An 8,000-nucleotide genomic window follows, 5' to 3' on the forward strand; every position below is an offset into this window, starting at 1 on the left:
TGTGATAAAGCACAAAAACCCCTAACATTTGGATACTTGCTTTGCTATGATCTGTAAGTGTTACACATATAATTGGGGTAACATGACTGAATCTGCCGATTTTATAAAGCTAAAAATAAAGTATAGCACAATATGCACAGCCTTTCCTCTCGCCCAGGAAATGTATATTAAATGTGATGATCAAATTGTGATCCAAATTGTTTTATACTGGAATTATTGCTGTAATTGTGCAGATCAAATGTTTCTGCAAATGTCTGTGCTCATTTGGAACATAAAACTGGATCTTTGCTGACTAATGCAAAAGCAATCTTTTACTGGAGCATTGCACGAAATTCCATAAATAAACTTAAGAGGGCATTCTCTAACTCTCACATACCACAGTGTTCAATTATTTTATATATTAAAACTGTCAAAATGTATTAAAGGGACTCTTACAGCACAGAACAGTTTATGCTCATTGCGTAGGTTATGGTTCCAGGAGATCCTCCGTTCTTTTCTTCCTGCACCTAGTGGCTTAGAACGCCATTACTTTGGAAAAACCATTACAGCTGAAAAGCCGGCCTCTTATTCCTCTGTCAATGGAAGAATCTGCTCTCTTTATGGCGTGCTCTCGCGTCATGCAAATGTGTCCCTACCTCAGCTTTATGGCTCTCTGGAGCTTAAGCTGTGTCACTTGGCAGCTCAGGTGATGCTGTACTTAATCCTATTCACAAAACTGTGAATAGACTAATATCTGATTGGGACTGCTGCTGGGAGCTGAAATCTAAACTCCATAAACTTCTGCTGGGCAGGTTTTTTTTTTAAATCGTTGCAGGCCCCATAGACCAGAAGGAGAGACTTGATTGGCACAGTTATTTCCTGGTTTGGGAGGTTCTATGGTTGCTGCTTGCCTGCAGTTCTCTTTTTGGCTGAGGGACTTGACACTTCTAGACAGCGGTAGCTCTTCCCAATGTCTAGAAGTGTCACGCGTAGGAAATATACAGAGACAATTTCCCTATTTTGTCTCCGTTTAACTTTTGACTTGGTTGGAATTTCAATGAAATTCCAACACAGTTAATATGAATATTTCATAAATTGTTTGGGTTGAGGGTGACAGTGCTGCTTTAAATTAGAAAAAATATATTTCACTTTGAATTCTTTCTTTAGTGAATAACCCTGGATGTTTCATAAGCATTTGATTCCAAAGATGACATGTTATGTGCATCCATGTGGATAGTATCGCCATATTTAGTACTGAGTGTACAGGATTGAATGCCTCCTTGTAACATTGTAGCCTCAGAATGGGCAGACCGAGAGCAGGGCCATCCGGAAAGCATAGACTGGCAAATACATCTGATGATATTGCAAATTACAGAGAAAGTAATTTACAAACTAGCATTCATAAACAGATCATTAAGAATTTCCTGATTGAGAATGACTGACTGCACTGGATCTGCTAGTTCCAGGTGCATTATATGGAGGCTTTTCATCCAATTCACTGCAGTATCTCAGATGGACATGCTGCCCATGCTTCCAGTAAAGAATTGCGCATTTTCAGGATTTAAAACTTCTAGATACATTTGTATTTGTGATACAAAGTTGCAGTTATGATTTGACTGCAGCAGATAGTGCACTGTGAATGTCATTTTTTGGAAAATTGCAGTATATTATCATGGTGTTTTACTGTTTCCTACCCTCACTCGTGCATCTTAATGTCTCTGTTGGACGTGAGCAGGTCATTGAGCAATACATTATTAGTGCGGCAAACAGCAAGGCTAGATGTACAAATGTCGCTTGTACTTTACATTGAATGTCCCAAATAGATTGTGGCTCAATCACCTGCCTCTGTAACATGACCTGGTGTGACATGCTCACTACCTGGATCCCAACAATGACTATACAGGTTTGTGGTATATTATTGTAATCGTTTAGGTTACTATTCTGATTAGACTTGTCCAATATAAATATAAGTGACTACTGCTTTAAATATTAACATACAGCATTAACAAAGGGTGTGAATCCACTTTATTACAAAATAAACCATATATTTTACTTCTTTCTAAAATATTCAAAAAATAATTTAAATGCCATTTTTCCCAAATTAAGTCAGAAATACAAAGATTAAAAATAAATCAAATTTTTTTTCACAGTTTGATAATATTCACTAGGGTTATTGTAATGGATTTTCCTGAACTGCATTATTTTTTTTTATTTAATTTTTGTATAAATGTTTGCGTGACTTAAGAAATAAAAAATAAAAACTTGGTACACCACTGTTAATTTTGTAGTTATTGAAAATGTTTGAGAATGTTGTGGCACGTGGTGAGATCTTTAAATCCCAAATGCATCCAAGCCCAATATAATACCGATATAGCCACTGCCAAGAAGCTATTTGGGGTTGATGCATAGGTAGGAGTTTGGCTAATCTTGAACAAAAATAGGTTGATCTAGAGCAGTAGTTCCCAACCCAGTCCTCAAGTACCCCCTACTAGTCCATGATTTAGGGATTACCCTGTTGTGTCTAAAGTGTTTTTAAAAAGAAAGGGGGAAAAAAAAACACCTTAGACTCAACAGGGTAATCCCTAAATACTGGACTGTTGGATTTTACTCTATGCATTTGCTGGCCATTACTTGCACAATAGGTAAAGTACTCCTACATCTACCTTAATCTACATATTTTATGGTGCTACTTGAACAGAAAGCTGCAATCATATCAGAGTTGTGGTAAAATTCTGTCCAATTTGATGGGATAGCAGTATGGCACAAACCATGCTTTTAATCTTCTCCATTATCGCCATTAATAGTTTGGTGAATAACTGGATTTTCCCATCAGAAGATGTGATGGTGATTTATTTATAGAACCCATACTTGATGGTTTTCTTGGTAACTGTCATAAAAGAGCAGATTAGTTTAAACCCGGATTATCTCCACCCACCATCTCTTAATTTGGAAATGAGAGAAACAAAGTAAACCTATCACATAATATGGTGTCCCAATACTATAAATCTGTCACGTATATATCCATTTGCTATGCACAACATAAATCACCTTTTCAGGAGTAGTAAAAGTGCTGCTCGGCGGTCCTATGCCATAAGGCCAGGCTTTTGCAACATGCCGGTTGAAGCCGGCCACAGCGGATCCACGCTTTTATATAGCCCCACGTCTGTCCACGGTGGTAGCTATGTCAACGTGCGGGTGACGTCACGCAGAGGACGGACGCTTGTTTTGGAGTCAAAGGCAGAGTACGGCCAATCGGATTCACAGGAGGGATATTTGAAGGGACACCCCAGGCACCCAGACCACTTCTGCTCCCATTACTCTTAACCCTGCAAATGTAATTATTGCAGTTTTTTATAAACTGCAATAATTACATTGCAGGGTTAACTCCACCTCTAGTGGCTGTCTACTAGACAGCCACTAGAGGGCACTTCCGCATTTATAGCAAAGATTTTCTTTGCTAGAGTGTCGCTGGACGTCATCACGCTGTGTGATGACCTCCAGCGTCGCTCAATTCCCCATAGGAAAGCATTACAAATCTATGCTTTTCTATGGGGAGACCTAATGCGCGTGTGCGGCATTGCCCTGCATGCACATTAGGTTTCCTCAGCTGGCGGGCGGGATCAGTCTCGCCCACCAGCTGACGTGATTACAGGGAGGAGCGACGCCGACCCGAAACCACTGCCGAGGAACATCGGCGGGGTCTCGGGTAAGTGACCTGAAGGGGTTTTCACCCCTTCAGCTACCTGGGATGGGAGTTGGAAGGGAGAGGGGACCTGCAGTGCCAGGAAAACAGATTTTTTTCCTGGCACTGGAGTTTCCCTTTAAATTCACTCATTCTACTCATTGCCCTATCATGGTTTCCCTTTGCTGGTTCTCAGAGAGTGTGTTCCTGATCATGTTTCTTTGGTTATTGACTTTGTTCTGACTTCCCTGAATTCTGGTATCCCTGACTATTGGCTATTCCTTGCAACTGTGTTTCGTTCTGTGTTCCTGACCTCGGCTCGTATTTTGACTATTCTCTGGTACATTAAGTTTGGCCATTCTAAGGTCTGGTTAGACATCTCTCAATATATTTATGATTACAGAAAATGAATAATTTTGCCTGCTGCAAGAATTTTCATGAAGTGAATACAAATACATTCTGGTGTACAAGTGCTTAAAGAGACAAATCATTTTATTTTTATTTTATTTTTTATCTTTTTTTTTTTTTTTTTACCAGCAAACTAATACTTGTAAACACATATACAAACCAAAATAGAGGGGGGAAAAAAAGCAAGCAAGCAAGCAAACAAACAAAAAAAGCTTGTAAAGTATGTAATAAACGTTTATAAACTTGGTCAGATTGCATTGTTGGCACGCCTTCCGGCTTCGGGAGTTTCTTCAGCCAACACCCCAAATGTATACACCAGTCCTCCCCTCACCCAGGATGTTGCTGAACTACACCTCCCATGGCTCTTTCAATTAAGCAGAGTGCCAGGGATTCATGAGAGTTGTAGTTTAGTAACATGGGTGCGGCACACCAAAGTTTAGAGAGCATTAATAAAAGATTTGAAAAGCTTTATAAAGGCAAAATAATCCTGCACTGGTTCAAGATATCAAACGCAATGACAAGTTGCAGTGGAAAACCCTAGGCAGTACCAAGAACAAAGTGATTGAACAATTCATTGTATGTCACCTATTCCGATTGCATTCCAAAAACTCATTACACAAGGCTATGTTGTAATTTCTGGAAAATAAAAATTGTAAACTTTACTTTTTAGGTAATTTAGTACTGGTTGTTTAGAAGAAGAAGAAAAAAAATCAATAGGTAAATAGGGGGAAAAAATGGTGCAAAAACAGAAGCAGATTTTATAAGGCGCGTTACCCCTGATAAACTCAATAATGCATCCCAAATGTTCTCTTTGGGCCAGAGCCAGGTTGGCTGAATTGCAGTTTGTATGCTAGTTTTAATTCTAATGCCTAAGAAACTTGACATCATGTTTTAAGAATTCTGTCCCCCGGTAAGGCTGTATTCAGTTATTTGTAGACTAAAATTCATCTTAATATCAATTCATATAAAACATGTGTTGCCACAAAAGTGGCTGAGAATCAAATCTGTGAAGGTAAAACAAGAAGGATTTGGAGGAGGAAACCATTTTTTCCTTCTTTAATCAAATAAATTGTCCTTTGAGGTCCCCACTGTTTGAAATTCTAGACTCCAAGAGCCTAGTGTCCAGCATGCTTATGTCTTTTATAGCCCCCCTCCCCCCCCCCCCCCCACATAGAAAGTGAAAATTGAATTGTTATTTGTAATAAAAGGACAATAAAGCTTTTACTCCATTACATTTGGGATTATGCTAGAAGACACGTTAAAGCCAATATATTTGTATAATTCCCCTTTAAATATAAACAAAACCCTACATATTTGGGATAACGGTTTCTTGGTTACTAATGCATTATCAATGTGAGGTCCAATTAAAACAATTTCTATGGAAGTCTGCCTGTCACATTTGGAAAGACAAATACATTGTTACTTGTCAGCCTATATATCATTTTGGAACACTGGTAAAGTGGTAAGATCAAATAGCTGGACCCTGGCCAAGTTTTATTCTGTAACAATTCACTATGGTAACATCGATGGTTATGAGATGTATAAACTAAACACCTAATTGTAGTCAATTGATAACCAAACTACAAAATTTCACGCAGAACTGTGACTAGCAATGCTGGTGATTTTTTATAAATCTGATATTTTTGCCTAAATGTTGCTATTTGGTATTCAATAAACTTGTGCTCAAGTCCCTTTGAAAGGGGTGTGCTAAGGATACCCGGATACTAGTATAACCCTACAGGCACTGTGAGTTTGGATTAGTTATATTTAACAAAATAAAACATTTAAGTCATTGCAGTGTTAGTCGCTACATTGTGAATTCAATGTGATTTTTTTTTTTTTATATAAATCTTGTACTTTATTGAAGTTTTTTTGCACATGCAAACCAAGATAGGTACAGCAAGAATATTAACAGAAATTAAAACACATTGAGAAAAAAAATCATTGGAATAGTAGACATGGTCAGTAGTAGAAAGACCATAACAAAATGTGGCATATGGAGTGTCACCAACATAGTTGGTAGAAACCAAGTTATGTGTGCGTCCGGTTATTCTTGTCCATTTCAGTTCCATATATAAAACTCCAGGTTCAAATTTACTCCAAGGAGTAAGTCTACTTTAGATTTTTGAGCCATAATTAATACTGACAGTAATAAGATTATACTGTTCGAAGCATACCCTGGAGTTGGCCCTCCATCGCATATAATGTACTTTTCCAATGGAAAGCAAGGGGGTGCTTTGGAGTCAATAGTACAGGACACTAGAGCGTTATACTCAAATGGGAGTGTGTCTGGAAAATCAAGCCACAGATACACTGATGGAGCTCAGGGAACATTCTGTAAGCCCAGTCAAGCCAGAAGCATGGAGACCATGTCCAAAAGGACTGGCGTTTTTGCTTCTTCAACTAGATATGGAACATATTGCCTTTGGAGGTTTGGCACCTGCAGCAGATAGGTGGAATTGAGGCATATGCTCTATGAAGCTGGTGTGTGATTGAGTACCATCTATAAATAATTTTGCAATAAAATTCTAACAGATTGTAACAATTCATAAATCCTTTCAGGGCATTAGCTAGTTTGATCAAATGTTCTGTGGATAGACTAACAGATGCCTCCTCCCACTGTAGCATAAATTGAAGTATTATATCCACCTGAGGACATAAGAGAAGTGAGTCTATAACATAGGGAGAGAGATTTTGGTTTAAATGCAGAGTCCCTACAAATTTGTTTTTAAAATCTATGCCTTCATTGCCAGAATGGTTCAATTCCCTGGCAGTTCGAGCATGTTTAATAAGGGTACTCTTCATTTGGAGAGTCAGGAATATAAATTTTGAAGTATACAAATATGTATCTTTGAGGTTTGGGAAAAGGATCACAGAACCTGTTCTGGACCCAGGGTTGTCGGGTAGGAGTCCCTCTTGCTTTGGTGGGAATTCTACAAGGGGTATTTGTTGTTTCAGGTTATTTGAATTAAATGGACAAAATGGAACATGGGAAGAGGACTTGATGGGAAACTGTATGTACTTTTATGTGGGTATAAACACATCTGCACAGCTACAATAAAGTCCATTCTGTTTAACTCCTACATGTAGTCTTGACTGTGGAGGAGTGGGATAAAGGCCATAATCACTTCTATAATCACTTTCTATATTTCCCCTTCAAGTACTGCTCAGAGTACTTTGAGATGGCCATTTGAGCACTCCTAATGACATTAAATAGAAGGTGGAAATAGCGTAAGAAGCTGAGAAGTAAGGGGATACTCAGCCGGAGATCCTGCAGGCCATTAAAAACCCCAAAGCCAACAACTGTGAGATGTGTGAAGCCCTGTATGCCAACCATGGATCTATAGTCAGCCAAGGTGAAACGACATATAAAGAGGGCAATGGCTCCATAGGGTGGAAATTATGTGGGTCACCCAATTTATAGATAAACACACTTCATGTGCAAACAGCTAAGCTTGTAGTAGGGAACAGAAGAGGAATATGTTGTGGTACTGTCTGGGAGTCCACAAATATTGTAATAATGAGGTGTCACTAAATTGGTCATGCTCAAAATCTAGCCTCAGGGAATGGTCTGGGGTGTGTAAGGCAATCACTTATGTGAATTTCAAATTTAAAGTAACACTATACAGCAGGAACACAAACATATATTCCTAATTCTAAAAACACCATTTAGGCGGCATGGCCAATCATAAAAGGTAAGAAAATGTTCCTTTTTTTCAGCGCAGTGTGGGTCTGCAGGAGATCTAATCCACCTCCTTGGCTGACATCATCAGAATTGATCATCTCAGCCAATTCAATCCTTTCCCAAATGAATAGTGGTTATGGCTTATAGTGTTCCTTTAACCCCTTAAGGACCAAACTTCTGGAATAAAAGGGAATCATGACATGTCACACATGTCATGTGTCCTTAAGGGGTTAATGTTGATAAATG

The sequence above is a fragment of the Pelobates fuscus genome, chromosome 2, assembly GCF_036172605.1.
Source record: "Pelobates fuscus isolate aPelFus1 chromosome 2, aPelFus1.pri, whole genome shotgun sequence".
NCBI lineage: Eukaryota > Metazoa > Chordata > Amphibia > Anura > Pelobatidae > Pelobates > Pelobates fuscus.